The following is a 21,271-nucleotide window of genomic DNA, read 5'->3' as shown; positions in this document are numbered from 1 at the left end:
TCTCTTCTCTGGAAATTTCTTCAGGAGGTTAATGGCATGTTAGCTGGTTTCTTAAAAAAGTTTAATCTTAAAATATTAATATAAAACGATACCATGGTTCACAGTAAATCTATAAAACTATTACTGAACATCAATTGTTCGGGAAATGAACACTGATGGCATAATGATTAATACACAGAAAGACACGTATCTAGATAAAAACAGCACAGATGGCTGCTATAGTGAGATATAAGACAACATTAAATCAAGAGAGAGTAATGCTTCAGTAAACAAGTAAAAACTCGAGTAAACTTACTTTTCATCTAAAGTGAAAGTAATGTCGCCAACGAAGATTATACGCTTAACATATACGATAGCCAGGTTTACCATAACATTGCAAATTCTCTGATCAATGATGAAGGTGACTCATGTTGACACACATCTACCAACATACCTGTCTGAAGAGAGGGAGAGAAAGGTTTAACCACTAGAAATTCACTGCATGACAAATATTCCAAAAATTAATTAATTTCTGATGATCAAAATTTCGAATAACAAAATAATCTTAAATCTTAGAAACAAACACACACATACATACAAATAAATATATATACAGTAAATATACTGTATATATATATATACATATAGTTAGGCCAATTCTGTATTACATTGTTATAGTGTTTTCATCTCTTTCTTATGTCCAGTCGTTTTTTCTGCTTCCCACACACACACACACACACATATATATATATATATATATATATATATATATATATATATATATATATACATATATATATATATATATATATATATATATATATATATATATATATATATTACATAAGTGTGTGTGTTTGTGTTGGAAGCAGGAAAAAAGGACTGAAATAAAGAAAGAAATAAAAACACTAAAACAATTTAAAACAGAATTGGCTTAACTAAGAATTGAAAGATCTCAACGCATTATCACCTGAAGTCAAATTCGATGTGAATTTTAAGAGAAATATAAAAATGTGAACTTGTACTCAAAGTCCTTTGTCTACTTATCAAATGGAAAGGTATCTCAAGCCTACCAAACGGCGGAACATGAGACGGGTATTGTATTCAACTCGACTCCACCCACTTCAGTTTAGGAAATCTAATTATATGACCCTGGAGTCTTCTATGCGAATGTTAAACCCTTATTCTGAGAGGTCTCTAGACGCTCCCCTTGCCGTATACCTACTTCAGAAATAATTTTGTCCTCTTAACCTGCATTTCTAGAATATGCCAGAACACTTAGTGTTGCGGAGAAAATGTATGTACAGAAACAAATATGCTGAAGTAAATAAAAACGGGAATTTATACTTTCAAAGAAACCTCAGCACCATTACTAAAAACAAAAGGTCATCGACATTTGGCATCGCATCGGTCTCCTGGGGTTCTTTTTGCATATATGCAAAACTAGATATTTCTCTTGCCTTCACCTGGGCAGGTATTCTTTCACTAGAATCCGAAATTATCTATAAACCCTAGGTAAAGCGCAATTTAGAAGAAAAATAACAACCACAGTTGCACAACGAACTGCAACGAGCAACTTGAAAGAGAACAGATCACTTCTGCGCTCATTTTTTCGAACCCTGAGTAATTATGGAAAACGAATGAATGTCTCTCTCTCTCTCTCTCTCTCTCTCTCTCTCTCTCTCTCTCTCTCTCTCTCTCTCTCTCTCTCATTTATGTATATATAAATATATACTGTATATATATATATATATATATATATATATATATATATATATATATATATATATATATATATATATATATATATATATATATATATATATACATACACACACACATACAGTATATAATGTGTGTGGGTGTGTTTATATATATATATATATATATATATATATATATATATATATATATATATATATATATATATAATAAATATATATATATATATATATATATATATATATATATATATATATATATATATATTTATTTAATTACATATATATATATATGTATGTATATATACTGTACGGTTTACAATTTGCAAGTAACTCTCCGACTCTGATTCGGAAGGCATATAATGAACACATAACCACAGGAAAAAGAATATATTCCGGCCGCACAAGCATCACGAGCAAATCAAGAGAGGCAGGTGATCCCGGTTCACCAAAGTCTAACGGTAATTTGGGTGCAATGACAAAACGCAGACTGGTAAAACTAAAATAAAAATATCAGCTGCTCAAGTTTTAAAAAAGTACAAAGGAGGAGCACTTGTGCAGTATGGAACCACCAAGAAACAATTTCTATATACGGACACCCTTCTAAGTACACTGAAGGCTACTTTCTGTATACTATCGCCCCTTTTCCGCAAACTGGGTTTGCCCTGAACAAAATATCGGTGTTCCAAATAAGTAAACTGCTTATTAATATGTTACACACCCATTCCAAAAATGCAGCATTCAAATTGAAAGAAAGTTAAAATGCAGTCGATTCAATGCCATATGCTAAAATAACGACTATTATGAAGTCACATGCGAAGACAACATTAAAATAAATTGTGCAGTGATTACAAAGGGTTTCCTACATCAAAACATGAGAGTTAAATAAAATTTAAATCATTAACCACAAAGGCTAATTTTCCTTCCAATGATATCTGGATATAGTTTTCTTTCGATGAGAGGAATTTTAAAAACAAAAAAGGGATTAATACAATCTCCACATTTAACTATAAACATTCATTCCTTCGCTAAACGATCCTTCACCGAAACCTCTTGTTTTTAATCTATCTAGTTACTTGAAACAGAGGCTTTCTAACATGTTGTAAACTTATAAAATGGTCATTGCAGCCTATAAGAGAGAGAGAGAGAGAGAGAGAGAGAGAGAGAGAGAGAGAGAGAGAGAGAGAGAGAGAGAGAGAGAGAATTTGTCACTGTACAGTAAAAATTACGATGTTAATCATTACTTCGTTCGTTCCATAGTGCCAAAGTCAAGTGATGATTACGTGCACTCAAAGTAAAATAATTTAAACAGAACACAGATGACGAATATATAGTACAAACAAACTGCTTCAGAGTACGTAATCGACAGAAATATTCCCGTCTTTTAAAGTAGCAAACAAATAATAACGAGAAATGCATAAAGCAAATGTATTCTGTAATCCATGAAACTGAATTGTTTAACACCTTCACATGTTACTTACGTCAGGCAATGATAAGAGGAAAAATCTGGAATGGAAAATTTTAATTTCCCTTTATTTTCTCATAAAGATTATTTATTGTATGTGAGTCAGATAGAAACATTATGTACATTTTAGATTCATTACCTATTAGTAACGCACTTCTACCGGTAGTGACAATCAAATTTATCGTCCTGATTTTGAAAGTATTTGTAAGTATTTACATATGACTGTGTGTGTGTGTGTGTATGAGCGTTTATCTAAGACTGTCTTCTAAGCTAATAGGAAGTCGTGATCGGACTTCAAGGAGCATAATTCTAAGATTCATTCACCTTCAGTATTAAGGAAAAAGACCCTCGAATGGAGATGAGTGCAGCAAGCCCCCCTGAGAGTGGCGAGATGACTAGTCTTGATAAAAGGGGTAGTGACAGCTGCATCAATCCGTATAAGTGATATTACATATGATGGGCAAACTATGCATACCAAATGGGTCTGTCAAGGCCATGCCGTTTTCGTTTAAGAGGAACGAGGGAACTCGACACAACCTGGAGGCTTCCTGTTGCGTTTTCTTATTACCCTTAAAGTCAGACCGCTATTCTGACGGGACTATAACACCAACTTACAAAAGAACGTTAAACCAGGTCAAACTGACATCTAACGTTTTCACCTGCCGCAACTCGTAGTAACTGACATTTCGTGTACCGACAAACAATTGACACATTCATTTCCCATTATACATTTAAAGTACTTGACTGGTCAAGAACCAACCAAAACTAAACAAAGGAGGTATTAACTTCGTATCCAAAAATGGCAGATACTTAATAAGGTCAAAGGTAATGGATAATCTCAGTTCAAAAGAGCAAAATCTCGTGCCAGCATAAGGCCAGCTTCATCTAACAAGAAATACTGAACAACTCTAAATGTAACCGACTGTCCTCCTGTACATAAATATCAGTATACTTAACTGACATTTGAGATTGCTCATAAAGATGAAAGTAACACAAGGACGATCAAATATCAGAGGAGTTTTAAAAGAGTGAATCTCGCTTACATACTAGGTAACTTTCTCGACAGCTCTCGCGGTAACAACGTATTTTCCTCCTTGAATAACCGCAATACTGAAGTCGATGGTGATTCGTATGGCGAAGTCTTAAAACACAGCTGTGTCCGAAGTTTTTAAATCTTAAAACACAGCTGTGTCCGAAGTTTTTAAAAACCACAATTTGTAATCTTGAAATTATCGTTAGAGAGAATAAGACCATATCATATCATCTGGCACTTTTTCCACAAAGGTTGGGATAAAGGAAGCTACTTTAACTTATTTATTCTAGACTAAAGACTACCATGTCCTTGTATCAAGAAAATCAACCATGAAGCTGAATTTTTGAAACTTCGGAATATCATACTGAGTAAAAAGTTTTTTTTATTGGACAGCACTCATGGCCTAGTTTCAAATTTTGTTGAAAAAAAATTTTTTTTTCTCTTTTATTATTTATTCTTTACCAAAGTATTTTTTCTGTACTGGTCTGCGTTTCCTTTAGAAACCCTTGGGCTTGAAGAATTTTTTTCAAGCCATGGCTACATCTTGCCTTAATAATAATAATAATAATAATAATAATAATAATAATAATAATAATAATAATAATAATAATAATAATAATAATAAATCCAAAGGTGCGTGAGTTTTCCCAGACTGCTGATATGACCAGGAATGACGATTTCGGTCATAAGAATAATGACGATGGCTAAATGACTTTGGTGAATTTTGAAGTCGTGTGGGAGTCATCAGCAAACATAAGACAATTGCATGAATAACATGCGTGCGTGACTCCGGCAGAAAATCACGATATAAATTGGAATTCAAATTGAAAAACACACACGCAAAAAAACTCAAGATTCCCCAAGAAAATCAAAGTTAATATCAATTTAAAAATAAATCGTTATATCCTAACGGTCGATCGACCACTGGCAGATCGTCAACTGGCCGAAGCCCAAAATGATCTCTTATAAGTTCACATGAGATAGAAAGTCTGTCAAAAGCTGAACTGCCGTTATTTCATTTAAAGGAGATTTGGCAAAGAGAAGGTAGCGATACTGTGTGGGAAGGGGGTTCGGTCTAAAAAGGTCTTCGTTTACAGAGGTGACATCACCTTGAAGTAAGGGCTCGAACAGTCAAGTCACGGACATTACCTCTGGATGAATGTAAAATCTACCACTGAGGTGATGTTGAGAAACGGAAAATAACAATGAGAGTGAGTCGGGGTCAAAATGTAGCACAATTGAGCAAATCGGAAAAGCCGATGAGCTTGATTTACACGACTGTTCTGCGTGAGTCTTTGTAAATATGCTCCATAATTACTGCTTGTCATTATTCATGGAGGCAAAACTGCATTTCATCTTTCTGGAGAAAACCTGCATTTCGTTGTTTGTGGAACAAATTTTTTGTTTTTATTTCATCTCTACTGGAAGAGAACTGCAGTTCATCATTTTGGAGGAAAGGGTCAGTGCTCGAAAACAAACACTTCGTTGTCCCCCGGGCTAACGTCAAATGAGTGAGGAACATTTCAATTCAAATGATGATAAAAAGAAGTACATGAAAGAAAAAGGAGCGAGATCATTGCAGTCCAAATCATTGCAAGCAGAAGAAGCAGACACCGTAGCCACTTAGGTCATGCTTCTGTTGCTGTTTGCAATTCCGCCCTAACCACAAGAACGCCGAATTTTCAAGTCAAACCCACTCTGGGCACTAAAAGCATTTTTAAAGCGCCCAGGCATCCGGGGATGCAATTACGTAATTACACTTGTCTTGAACTGGGCTCTCTCATTTGATCACACAGAGAACGATTAAAATCTGTAATGATAATAGCTAAATTGTTGCAATTATTAACCATTTATGCTAACTACATGTGTTCACTGGGAAAGCAACTGTATGTTAACGCATTAAGAACGAAGAAAACATCAAACTTATTGATAGACTGGCAAACTGGTTAAACCCGACACGTAGGTGAATAAATATAATCAATTCAATCCATTAATTCATGTTATTCGGAGAAAAACAAATTTGGAGACAATTGTACGTCTTGAGAGAAAAATAGCAATGACTACCACTTCTCTTTGTTAAATTACAAGATCCGCCACTAAAATCTCTCTCTCTCTCTCTCTCTCTCTCTCTCTCTCTCTCTCTCTCTCTCTCTCTCTCTCTCTTCATGACGGTTCTCCAAATTTTCGTAAGACATACTGCTGTCTGTGTGTGAGTGATCTGTGTGTGTATGTGTGTGTGTGTGTGTGTAAGGGGCTGCCCATCTAAGTCTTCTTCGTCAGTAATACACACATCCGATAGGTGGTTTCATCGTTATTTATGGCTATCACGCGGCAAACACAGCTAAACCGGCTTGCTCCTTCGCTTGTATCATCCTGTCAACAATTCTTAATGCGTGGTAAGAATTTCGGTATTCTGACACATGACGCAATCTGAACATTGCCAAGGCTTATTATAAATTACCTGGAACGTATTCAAGATGGAAAAAAATTTAAATAAAAGTATATATTAATTACGAAACTGATACTGGCAAGGAAGATCTACAAGATGGTATATGGAGAGTTATGCAAGCCGAAGTATGAGATATCCCTCGCCCTCTGTCATTGGCTAGATGCATCAGAATAAGCACGCTAGCCTTCCACCTGCTCTCATGACGCAGAGAGAATAACGGATTTCGAAGCTTTTCAACTTCAATGAGTCTCTCTCAGCTTGAAAAAATTCTTTTCACTGGCTGAACATTTAGTCTCTACAGTTGGTGCCACATGTACACATTTTTTCTGGTACCTGCTGCATCTATTAGCCAAGGTGCATGGTAAATATGAAGTTAAGCGCATCGTCAAGCGTTTGGTAGCATTACACGAAAATGTTGGGTACTCGGGAGGACGTTATGTGACAAATATGCTGGAATATGCTACGAAACAATTTTATGACAACGCCTTTAATTATACCAACATATAATGCCATCACTGCAATGAAGACTGAACCCATAATATCAAAGCAAAGCGGAGAAGAAAATGCACAAGTCACAACAATCTGATAAATGGCAACGTCATGATCAAGATCGTTTCTCAACAGTCCAAGAATCCTGAAGCAAACAATTCACGAAATGCCGAAGTGCTGAAACATCATATTCCTCTAAAGTGACAGTCATGACGCTCAAGTATTTGAAAAGCTATACATAGAATATTTTCTTTTTCCTCAATCGACAAACGGATCATGAATTACAACATGAAACGGATGCAAATACAGGTACAGTAAACGGATATAAAACAAACTAGTATGTAAAGCTATATATATATATATATATATATATATATATATATATATATATATATATATATATATATATATATATATGTGTGTGTGTGTGTGTGTGTGTGTGTGTGTAGATAAGTGTGTGTGTGTGTGTGTGTATGTACAATCACTCTTTAATTAGACGTGACTAATGGACAAGCACAAAAACTACTATGGATTGAAAAAATATAAGCTCAAGTACCAAGTGCCTATTTGGAATATGTAAAATCTTTACGGTACATAGTGTTAATTAAAACGTTGGACACTTAGTTTTCTATTTTACATATTTCCTGCCGTTTTTCCGCTATACATATACACAAACACACTTACACAATATATATATATATATATATATATATATATATATATATATATATATATATATATATATATATATATATTTAACAATCCGACTATATCCATCAACTCTACGCTAGTCTAGTCATACATACAGCATTCCGAGTAAGATAACTACTTATGTGTCTGTCTAATATGTATTGACCTACAGATAAAGCGAAAGATATCAAATCAGAGAGGAAGACAATCTTCCAAGACTTCAAGTACCTTAGATAAGAAAAAGATCCGTGACTAAATTGACAGACCTCTTTAGTGTTCCGTAAAAAAACTATTGAGATGGCAATTTGTCCGCCCTCAGACTTTAAAAACTACTGAAGCTGGAGGGCTGTAAAGTGGTATGTTGATCATCCACCTTCCAATCATCAAACATACAAAATTGCAGCCCTCTAGCCTCAGTATTTTTTTATTTAAGGTTAAAGTTAGCATTGATCGTGCGTCTGGCACCGCTATAAAAAAGTTAAGTATATCTTAGTTTAACTAGACCACTGAGCTAATTAACAGCTCTCCTATGGCTGGCCCGAAGGATCACATTTATTTTACGTGGCTAAGAACCAATTGGTTACCTAGCAACGGGACCTTAGGTGCCAACAACACAGGCCACCACCGGGCCGTAGCTGAAAGTTTCATGGGCCGCGGCTGAGAGTGTCATGCAGCATTATACGCTATAAAGAAAACCCGACTGCGCCGAAGAAACTTCGGGGCCTTTTTTACTTGTTTATGGTCATAACCGCCCGACTTCTGCAATGACAACACCAAAGACTTGATTCACCCAGCACAAAGTAAATCACTGACATGATTGCTATAACAATACCTTCTGTTCTGGGTCAGTCTGTGCGAGTGAGCGCATTCCTAGGGTGAAGGATCAGCACTGCAAAACCTAACAACACTATAATGATCCTTCAAGGTTTCCTTTACGAAATATCCTACACTTAGACTGCAATGATAATGCAAAGCGTTTTATATCAAAGACAAATACATCTTGCAAGCTATATATATATATATATATATATATATATATATATATATATATATATATATATGTATATGTGTATGTGTATATATATATATATATATATATATATATATATATATATATATATATATATATATATATATATATAGCAGACGGACTCAGTTCTTGTAAGTCTCCATTAAAGATTTCTAGTGTTTGGTAATAAATTTCCTTTCATACAGAAAATTATCAGATATTAATCTTATAGGATCACTCATACAGACGACTGTGCACAGAAACAGTTCGTTTACAATGACATATTTCCTTCCGTTCATTCTTGGGAACAAAACTCAATTATACATCTTAATTTTAAGCAAGATCCTAATATATCAAAGGTCAATCATAATCCTTTTTATCGACTCTCTCTCTCTCTCTCTCTCTCTCTCTCTCTCTCTCTCTCTCTAAGTTTGATAATGCAACTATTCTAGTTATCTATTCTAGATCACCTATCATCTTCATCATACGGAGAAGAAGAGATAATATTTTCATATAAAAAACTTCAACAGCAGATAAGTTTGAATAAATACCCACTGTTCTCCACGCAACTGAAATTATAAAGTATCTTAAACTTGTGGTAATCACGAAGAAACTGGAATACTTGCTAGGCACACTGAGCAATGTCCTTACATTAAGCCAATCACGACATCAACATGGCTATCCCACTATTAGTCCAATATGATTAGATTTGTTAAAATTTGTGCTTTCAAGCGTAGCACTAGAGCACTTTCGGTCATTCAGAGCTTAAAACAGCGAAAAAGAGGAGTTGCCGTGGTTGAATAGTAAGAGAAAGAAATCCAGAAAATCAAAATGAAGTACAAGGTTCTAAAAATGGAATTTGGAGAATACACCACATTTGCACTAAGAAGTAAAAGTTAAAGAGGCTAGACTGCAAGACTGAAGAAAGAAAGCGGGAATGGAGGTACAGTAAAAGGCTAAAATGTGGGTGCTGGTAGGGGGCGAAGGGACGCTGCAAGCACCCTTTAGTAATGCCCAGAGAAAGCATTCATGGTCTTGAGATAAGAATACGACGAACCGGAAGAGGAGAAGCTGTACCCTGTGTCACGCACGACTTTGGCCAAGACTTCGTAACTGAGCTGAACACCAAGAGCCTTTCACAAGATGTTGCCAACTTCGCTGGTTACTTTTAAATCGTTCCCTTTTTAATGTGGTCTAACAGTAAGGTACAATGCCGTGTCATAACATAAACTATTACTTGGCAAATGACTGTCATCGTATACCTTTAACAGCAGTTAATCTTTTCATATATCTTTAATTTTCTTCAACGAACCTAAGCATATAAATAAAAAAAATTCTGACTGTATCATCTACATCGCTTTTTATCTCACCTTAATTAAAGTATAATTTGTTTTACATTACTCTGTTTTTCTTCCTCCACAAACCTCACTTTCCTAAGGCTGTAATTAACGGTAAAATTCACTCAGAGCCTCTTGATTACTTATGTGATAAAAAAAATTGAATATTTAATAATAAGACCATCTATCTGCCATGGGGTTTACCACCTTCCCGTCATTCGACAATTACGTTTCAAAAATTAAAACAAAACTATTTATAATCTAAATCTGTGCCTATAACACAAACATACTGGCGAAAAGTATCTCACTGATAGTCACAAGATTTGTAATTAATTATGTTGAAAATTTATTTCATACCGTATTTCCTGTATTCTGATATCTTGATATCGAGGCTGCATCCATAACATTATGAGTATTCTTAAAGGTACTGTTGTTCTTAGGATGTTCACATAGTCACAGTCGAGCTATGTGACCATCCTAAAGAACAACAGCCCACTGCACCTTTGAGAATACTTACAACGGTATAGATATATCATCAGTGATATCAAGAAATTCGAATGCGGGGAATGCATTAAGAACTTGCTCTTAAAAAAAATCAATTACAAATCTTGTGGACATCAATGATATAACTCTGCAACTGAAGATACAAAAGCAACTTTCTCCATCATAAAAAGTAATTCTCCTTATAGAAAATCTAAATGAACTGGACTCTTTTAATCAAGCTCTACTGAAAGAATGAAGCAATGAGCCCGTTTAGTCAAGCCAACCGGTAAAAGCAACAGCGCGTAACTGCGCATGAATGTCTTTTATTTTTTATCAGCGATCAGCACCAGCTGTCACATGCAAATGATAGTCATTTAGCTGTCATATGACAGCCTCTCGTAATATTATTATGCTATACCAATCAAGTACGTCTTGTTGAGACAGGTGTCATTTATCAATCAAAAAGCTCTCTCTCTCTTTCTCTTATTATTATTATTATTATTATTATATATATATATATATATATATATATATATATACATACAAATACACACACATATATATATGTATACACACACACACACACACACATATATATATATATGATTTGGTATGATGCAGAAATTATAACTTTTGTTTGTTTGTTTATGTCGCCATATTTATTACAGAGAATTTTTATGATTATATTCAATCTTATATTCTGCCATCTTTCTAATTACAGATGTTGTGTCCTATCTGGTCGAAGGGCCCTTAAACTTAGCTAAACAATACATAAGAAACTGGTTAAAATGTCGCAGTAATAAAGACAGACAAATTTCAAAATGCCTGAAAAATACTACGTCACAAATATGACGACACACAAAAGCACACAACAGTTATCACTTTTGCCTTTTACCAGTTTCTCGGTAACTATACCTTTTCGAGGTCAGACATGGAGAATTTTTAAAATAAGTTTCATAACTATTGGTAGTAAAACTGGTCCAAATTCACGTTTTACGGTTCTCGTTGGAACTACAATACTGAAATACTGGGCGTGTAATCTATCTATTTATCTATCTATCTATCTATATATATATATATATATATATATATATATATATATATATATATATATATATATGTATATATATATATGTATATATATGTATATATATGTATATATGTATACATATAATATATATATATATATATATATATATATATATATATATATATATATATATATATATATATATATATATATATATATAACATACATATTTGTTACCTTTATCACGTACACAATAATATTGTTCTGTGCATTAATACAATTACTAACAGGACCTCATTAAAACTGGATGGTATCTAGCGGAGATTTTTATTCAAGAAAAGTTACAAGCTTTCTAGGATTAACAGTCCTCATTGTCACGTATCCGTAATAGGCCAGACACGTAGTCCAGCTGTATGTATATATGTGTGGGGGAGTGGATTAAAGACCCTTTTCTTTTCCAATTCCGTATGCTGCCTTCTTTAATCCTTTGATTACCATCCTGTACATTATATATATATATATATATATATATATATATATATATATATATATATATATGTATATATATATATATATATATATATATGTGTGTGTGTGTGTGTGTGTGTGTGTGTGTGTGTGTGTATATATATAGAAATAATCAACACAATCACACGTGGAACAGAAATAAAGTTTTGACTCACATCATATATATATATATATATATATATATATATATATATATATATATATATATATATATATATATAAATTGGTGAAAAACAAAGGAACACTCAAATTTCACTACATCCATGATATTCATATATGACAGATCCAATTCTTCAACAAGAAAATAATAGAATCATACGAGTCTGAAAACACGGAAGGAGACAAACTCCTCAAGACTCGACAAATTGCAATACCATGACAAGGTCGAAGAACGTGAGGCTGAGCGTTTAGAAAGCCGACACAGATGCATGAATTTCCGGTCTAGTCGTGCGCATTAAATTTTCAGAGGTTTTAGAAATCATATGTTAGAAGTCTAAATATAACACTAGAAATGTAGACGGAGTACCAAGGGACTATCTCTTCTTTAGACACCTACGTATAAAGAATTATTCATCTTCCCAATGTAAGTGAGTGTTTTTTTTTTTCAGCGACGTAATTCGTTTCTACCAAATTCATCCAATTTAGGCAGTTAAGATTAGCACTGGGGCACTTTCGGCCATTCAGCTCTTAAGACAGTGAAAAGGAGCTGCAGTGGTTGGACAGCAAGGTAAACAGACCCAGAAAGTAAAGGAGATGAAGGTCAAGGCTCTATTAAGTAGAAACTAGAGAGGCTGGACAGCAAGACTGAAGAAAGGATACGGGAATGAAGGAGAAGTAAAAGCCTACAAAGTGTGTACACCAGGGGAAGGAAGGGACGCAACAAATACACTTTGGTAACGCCTACAATGTCCATAGCCATAGGATCTAGAGCATACTAAGAAAAGCGAGAGAGAGAGAGAGAGAGAGAGAGAGAGAGAGAGAGAGAGAGAGAGAGAGACTGCGTTATCAAAATACAGAAATAAGATCCCTTCCATGCTCGAAACTTCCCCACCCCAGATGTCAGAATAACAGGTCAAACAATTGAAGAAATTGCTGACAATGCAATTGCAGTACACACCATCTTTATTTATAATGTTCTTTTAAGTAAGTACACATGTATTATATGTTACCAGATTCTGTTACCAGGAATGACGTAACGGCGTTACTTACCTCTTACTGCAAGTCGGGTCGTCTTCCCCCAAATGGTATCCCTGCTTTCCCCTCAACCGTAAACAAGCCGTGGTACCGTGAAGGTACCATCTGCATATAATCCAACCCCGACCCAACACCTCTCAGTTAGCCCTTCCTCTTCAGGGTTACCCAGGGGTTACCCTTACCCTCCACACGCACGAGCGAGTGTGTCACGGGCCTAGGCTCCGATAACACCTTGCTCTTCAACTTTACTGTCTCCTTGAAGATGGGTTTTATTTAAAAATGTAAATATATCCACATAAAAATACCTGAATATACGAGAGAACATTCATAATTTACGTTTAGTCAAGGAAAAAAATGTTAATTAAGAGCACCTGGTAATGAGAAGTATTGTCTGACATATCGACATTCATCCATAAATTAAATACATAAACTACTGTTTCTCAACGACAGGCAATTCAAATTATAACACACACACATATATATGTACATATACATAAATTTTATATATATATATATATATATATATATATATATATATATATATATATATATATATATATATATATATATATAAACATACATACATATATATATATAATTATATATATATTTACAATGTAATATATTATATATATGTGTGTGTAACAGTATTCTGTGACCGAATAGAATATAAGCAAAAATTGTTCGCTCTCGTTCAGTAAACATAATCTGGATCACTATTCATACAGTCTTGAGATCTCTTGTGGCGACCGATTCACGAGTGATATACGCACGAAAATAAACATAATATTATGTACAGTATACTCGAAAAGACACACATAAATTCATAAACATTTGCCAATTGATCTACACACAAATAAAAATAAGTATCACTAAACAATATCTCCTTCCATGGATCAAGGTCTCGAGGGATCATAAAAAATACAATTCCTCTGGCCATTCTTCTCTCTTTACTCTAACTGATTCCATCTTCTTTTTTCTTTTTTTTTTTTTGTTCCCTATCAATCTTTACCTATCTCGGCTGGGCACACCATCTATTTTATGCCACTTACGCCATGCAAAGCTAAGGATTAGGCACGGTGGCCTTGTGCTACAACCTTACTTTTTCTTTGCCTCCTTCAGCAAGCATCGAATTTAACAGCAAACATAAAGACGAAATCTTCACAATTTTGCTGGAAAAAAAATTATTCCTTTTATTATTCGGCCACTGCCTACACATGCGCTCACTTCACCTGCAGGCTAATCACGTCGCCTGTCAGGTAACCTTCAAACCTGTTGTAATATGTCAGAACAAAATCTTACGGCACTCGCCCTGACGTCACCATACGATGTCTGTAACTTCAGCAGAAACAGTTTTATTTATACTTGTTTTCTAATGTTATTGCCTCATATCTTATTTCCATTTTCCCTTGTTTCTATTCTTTTCCAATTTAGTCATTAGATTTGTTGTGCGATTTATACCATATGTATATCTGGTTTCGCTTATATACAATCACAATGTTTTATCCTAAATTTGCTGTAAAAAAAATTTCAGCTTTATTAATATATTTTTTTGGCTTCGGCTGAATGAAAATACACACACACACACACACACACACACACACACACACACACACACACACACACACACACACACATATATATATATATATATATATATATATATATATATTGTATATGTATCATATAATATATATGTGTGTGCGTAGAGAGAGAGAGAGAGAGAGAGAGAGAGAGAGAGAGAGAGAGAGAGAGAGAGAGAGAGAGAGAGAGAATTTCAGTGTGTTAGTAACATTCCAACATGTTTTCATGTACACTAATATTTACCAACGCCATAAAATTCACTAGTTCAACCAAGGAAAGATATGTACCAGAACTCGTTACAAACTTTTCAAGAAGTTCCTTTTTTCTGCATTTTTCAAAATCACATGCGTCGAGGAAAATACACTGATTAATCATATACTTTTTCAAGTAACATTTATAATTTTTCTTATTCTCTTGTAAAATTCTTGGTCGGTATGTAAGTGTATTTATTTACCCGCGCTGGACAGCCCAAATTCTTGAACACATCTAAATGTATTGTATACTCACGGCAGGCAAGAAAAACTGGCCATAATATCCCAATGACAGCTGCGGGGATCGACGCCTTCTCAGCTTTTGTTTCTTTTTATTAGCACAAGCTCATTCCACGGTCATCTTCAACCTTTGTCTCCTACCATTGCAAAATTGTAAAGAGGGATTAGCACCTACTAATTCAGCAGCTGCCGGCAACTCTTATGATAAAAATATCTTTGAACAGCTCATCAGAATGCAAGCCTCATGGAGTCTGACGCGTTTGGTCTAAAATTAAGGAGCCCTCAGGGCAGTAGGAAAAACAAAATAAATCGACAAAATTATTAATGAGAGAGAGAGAGAGAGAGAGAGAGAGAGAGAGAGAGAGAGAGAGAGAGAGAGAGAGAGAGAGAGAGAGACTAAAACTTGTGTTTGAAAGGAACAACGGTAAACGTTGCTCTAAGCAAAAGAACACATCGGTTATGGAAAAGTAATTTCCCCGTCGAAAAGCGCCAACCAGCTTCCAGAAAAGTCTTGCTAAAGGACGGATGAATTTTCATAATCTCATCACGTCACTTGAACACAAGGAAGCCATTACATGAACAATGACCTCCATTACAATTTTGGCCTTAGACGCAAATATCAACTCTATCCACGAATAATCACATCATGAACCTAGATCCGGTTAAGTCCGCCACTAAAAATGTAGGTGTGGTTTCGTATGCCGCTAGTCCTTTTCCCGTACGTAGATCCTCTAGACCTTATATTAAAAAAATTCTAGCCTTAGAATCGTGTTGTGTACGGCAAGTGTTTTCCTTTATATCTGATGCAGTAAGTGAATGCTATTCTCATATTTATGTAGCCTGTCCACCTTATACTCTACTTACGTGAGTTCTCCGCCTTGTCTTAAGTGCTTTATAAATTATTTTAGGTACCGTTCCAAAGAGCTACTTCAATTTACGACCCTGCCACTTCCCACACCTAGTCCAACAAGTTCTTTCTTACATAAGAAAACTCTACCTTTCCCCTGTGTTACTAGAGTTCTGCAACTTCAGGTTAGGATACACGGTTGTCATTATACAAAATAGGTAAGTCTAAGGGTGGGTCTACCTACAGCAAAACATGTTCTAAACATACGTCGAGAACTTGTTGTACACATCATAAACAGGCTGAATACAACTCAACGCTTTTATGGTAGTTCTAAACAAATCTCCAAACGATTATCCAGCAAATACCTAAGAGACGCTCTCCAGTTGTCTTATTTTCAATGTATGTGATGTGCATGCAGTAAGTATCCTATTTTTATACTGTCTTTTGTCTGTCCCTGTTCTTTATGAGCTAATTTTGGTCTACTTATCATATAAAAATCATGACTTTAGTTAGATGCAAAAACTTCCAATTTACAGCCGCCATCAAAATTTCTGTCCAAAGTCCAAGCACTGATATGGAGTCGATTTTTAAAATTAAGCTTTTAGCATTTCAGGTATTAGATTCCTCTTCTTCTTCCCTCTGAAATATACAACAAAGAAATTAACATGACAAGCAAGTTCTTCAAAATCCCCTAGCCTTTCGCTTGCCAAGCTTGTCTTGCATCATCTGAGCTCACTTTCATCCAGGTAACGACAATCCAAACAGCTATTTCTATCTTTTCAAAATCCGATGAACTACTAACATTCAAACGACCCACTTTTTTTTCGCGAGCAACAAAAGGATTTTTAAACAGACGGAGAATATCTTCATTGTAGAATTTCTGTCAAATCAGACGAAGCGCAAAACGGAGAGAATGACGTGACCGTAACTTGATAACTACTTTCAACAGGGAAAGTGAATGTTAGGGCTTGTCCACGTCGTTGTACGACGTGTCACTCGAAGCAGTAATACCTGCGACTGATGTGGCGTTATGTCACTGATAAATGCAGACGGGTCATGCAGCGAGCGGTCTCTGCGAGTGTCTAATGAGATATAACTGTGGTGAGGTGTATAATTAGTTTTGCTTGGTATTTTTTACATCTCCAAAGACCAAAAAATTTGGCAACAAGAACACTGCAGTTTGCTACTTTCCTATAATTATGGCCTTTTACAACATCGGTAATATTTTTACGGCTGGCCACTAGGCTTGCTTTAAATGACAGTACGGATTCCTCATATAAACGCAAAACATTCGATCAGTGTAGAGTGACGTGATTTTTCTTCTTTATTTCTGCTAAGGGTTAATTTGAATTTCTTTTTCGCATATTGTATTTGCTTTGTAAATATTAAAACGGTCAATGCTTTGGCTTACATGGCTATAGTGAAACCCTGTTAATACCTGAAATTGTTTTTTATGATATTGCGATTCTTTTTTTATATACTTTGTCCTCATGCAGCGAAATGATTTTAATTAATAAGAGACAAGAGTATACTCTGTGTACCTTTCCCTCACTCATATACACACTGATAATTATTAATTATTATTATTATTAATCTACTCATCACAAATCACTGTAACACTTTCTAATCCACTTCCCACTGAATAATGGATGATAATGGCGAATTGAAACTTTTTTTCTAAATAGAAACTAATAACTTCCAATATTTCCCAGTGGAACTAATTCACATTTTCTCTAAAATAAAAAAAAAATCATAAACTAGTTTCTCAAGAAAGTAAACCTATTACTCGAAAGTCTTAAAGTTTAAAGAAGATCGTTCTTTCCAGGTCTTGAAGTGACTGAAAAAAAAGACCGAGACCTCAAGAACAGTTATGTGCACGATGAGGCAGTAGCTAATTTGACCAACTCCCCACTCGACCAATTACGCAAGAAAGAAATGGGAGGCAGTGGGGGGGGGGATAGGAGTAGTAAGGGGAATGATGGAGGGGGGGGGCTTTCGAGATCCAAGATAGGAGTAATAAGGGTAAAGATGGGTGAGGAGGGTAGGGGGGGCGGCTTTGGGGGTCCATACACAATTTTGTGTTATGTTCTTACAAAGCACGCGACGTGAAATTGCCTCCAGAAGGAATTTAGATCAGACGAGAGTATTAATACGCACCATGGACTCCTGATGAGAGATGCAATCATGCATATCATCGTTCTATAGCAAAAGAGGATGGAATCAATCATCAGTATTCAGGGCAGGAAAAATACCATAGAATTACGTTTCAGAGCAATACTTATTTCACGTCGAGGAATACTATACGTCCCCCATAAATCATGAACCAGAATTATCTTGCGTAAAGCGTCAACTGAACGAGACCGTCGCACGGCAAATGCAATGTTTTGCAATAACGCCCCTTAGCAAGACTGGTGAGAAAACACCTTTGTCCACGAATTATTATAGAAACCGAACAGAGCTTTCTTGAGGCAATACACGCAATAAAACTCAAGAAAAAACCGTCATCAAGAGAAGTTCTCGACGAGTCATCAACAATACATGCCAAGGTCGTCGAACTTGAGAATTGTTTGCACCACAAGACCTCCACCCACCCCCCCCCAACACAACCCCAATTTAAACTAACCCCAAACACCGCAATCCCCTACACAAACAACAAACAAAAGTAACCAAAAGAATGGGTGATGAAAAGTAAAGAAAGAGGGAAAGGAAAGTTTATTTTGCGAAGCAATGGGAAAAGAGCCAATCAAAACAAAAATTAAAAACACTCCGTAGGTAAATTGTCGAAGGTACAAAAATAACAAATAGGGAATGAATTCCAAGCATCTACGCGTGACTTGTTTGCAAGCAACCGACCAAAGACGAAAATTACCATGAAAATAAGGAGTATAACAAAGCAGGGGATTATACAGACACATGCGCAATACGCCCACCATACACACACATTATATATATATATATATATATATATATATATATATATATATATATATATATATATATATATATATATATATATATTTACATAAATACTATATATATATATATATATATATATATATATATATATATATATATATTTGTGTGTGTTTGTGTTTGTGTTTGTGTGTGTGTGCGCACATGGATACCACAGGAAAATAGGCAGAAGTTCTGTGCCAGGCGTTTCCACGTTTGTTCACGCATCGTTAGTGTCCATTTCTTTTACTGAAATCAAATCATGTGCATCTTTTGATTTTTTACCATATATACATAATATATGTATATATATATATATGTGTGTGTGTATGTATATAAATGTGTTACCACAACACTATGAAATAAAGGATGACAAGGACTGTAAACTGAGAATAGAATAATCAAAATATAAATTAAATAATGAACGTCACAATAATCAACGAAATTGCCGAATGCATAACGGAATGTCACCGTTCTATGCGTCTCTCTCTCAAGTTAATTTAGGAGATAAAATCTAATTTTTATTAAGAAATAAGCCCCGAACACCCACTGAGACGTAGTACCTGTACGGTATTAACTATTTGTTATGAAACTCCTGTATACCTGTAATCCGAAATTTAGCAGAAACAAGCATATTTTCACTATATATGCATTTATAAACGCAAACAAATACAATAACACGCATATTATTTTTTCGTGTAAAAATAAATAGTACAGTGGAAATTTCGTTTTATGCAGACATCATTCTAGAAAGTGCTTTCACAGCATCCATGTAAGATTCCATATAAGAACAAAAGCACTAATATTTCAGTTTCATCTTCCCTCCAAGTGAAATCTAAGGAACTTTACACTTTTTATGATTACGTATCAGTGTACATGCTTAAACTGATGTACATACAGTGGTAAATGCAATTCTAGTTAACACAAAAAAAGCGAAGCAACCTCAAAAACATGTTATTAGTACCGTTATTCCAAGTGACAAATCTCATGTACATAAACCTTGCATGAGAATTAAAACGAGAGACGTATTCACCAAAAACAACCTTGAGTACCATGACCACTTACCGTTACAACATTCTCTCTGGAGAGATATGCTTGCGCCATAAAGAATCTACGACCCATTGCTAAGAGGAATGAATACAACGAAATTGATAAGAAAACACGTAAAATATCACCTAAACAGGGTTTTAGAGGACCATTACTAACTGACATAGTAGACCGTTACTGACTGACATAGGAACACGCTGGAAAGGAATTGTGGGTAACGGGAAAATTTCGTACAAAATTCTTATAAAAACACTGGGCTCAACACGAAAAATCACGTGTAAAATATTCAAGAAGGCTTCTTTCACATATTATACTCAGAATTTGAACTAACGCCTTAAAATTTTCATTTCCACGTATAATTTTCTCTCTCTTTCCTTTGACAAGTAATTCCTACTGTATTCTTTCGTTAATCTATTTTTTTCAATTTTTTCAATCTCGCAAAACTGGCTAGAATGGTAGGGAAAAAGTGAAGTCAGTTACATCTTACTTGTTAATAACTTTATGATAGGACCGTGTACTTAAATCCAGTTTATCGCTGAAATAAAATTTTTAAAATGGCATTCGTTTGAGCATACCAAACCCGTTCGCACAGAAACGCTAATGAGCGTGACCTCGTGCTAATGAGATATAGATGGAGTTTTTTGCACCTGGCTCTCAGCTGCAGGACAATCAGATCCCCCAGGAATGTCAGCGAAATCAAGGGAGAAGAGGATTAATGATACCTTTATTTGCTCCTGCGATCTCCGACTCTGGCTTTGCCTAACACACAATAATGTAGAGGTAATCACTTCCCTCCGTCCTTCTCCCCCACTCTACACACACACACGCACACACGTACACACGCACACACACACACACACACGACAGACATAAACATAAAATAGGAGAGGAGACAAGAAAGGATAAAAGCAATCAGCCATCAGATAACGCATGCATTCGAAAT

At 35.1% G+C, this 21,271-nt stretch overlaps 1 protein-coding gene across 4 annotated transcripts in view; it reads right to left on the bottom strand.

The window, feature by feature from the left end:
* RhoGEF64C (Rho guanine nucleotide exchange factor at 64C) overlaps window positions 1-21,271 on the bottom strand; it is a 261,141-nt gene that overhangs the window by 135,994 nt on the left and 103,876 nt on the right. Inside the window, exon 1 of one of the 4 annotated variants that reach the window (XM_067094313.1) lies at window positions 296-437. The exons of the other annotated variants lie outside the window; for them this stretch is intronic. The gene's annotated coding sequence lies outside the window, so the exon portion shown is untranslated. Of the gene's footprint in view, window positions 1-295; window positions 438-21,271 lie in introns of those variants that run through there. 4 annotated transcript variants of the gene reach the window in all.

The sequence above is a fragment of the Macrobrachium rosenbergii genome, chromosome 50, assembly GCF_040412425.1.
Source record: "Macrobrachium rosenbergii isolate ZJJX-2024 chromosome 50, ASM4041242v1, whole genome shotgun sequence".
NCBI lineage: Eukaryota > Metazoa > Arthropoda > Malacostraca > Decapoda > Palaemonidae > Macrobrachium > Macrobrachium rosenbergii.
This window is presented reverse-complemented; position numbering and strand designations above follow the sequence as displayed.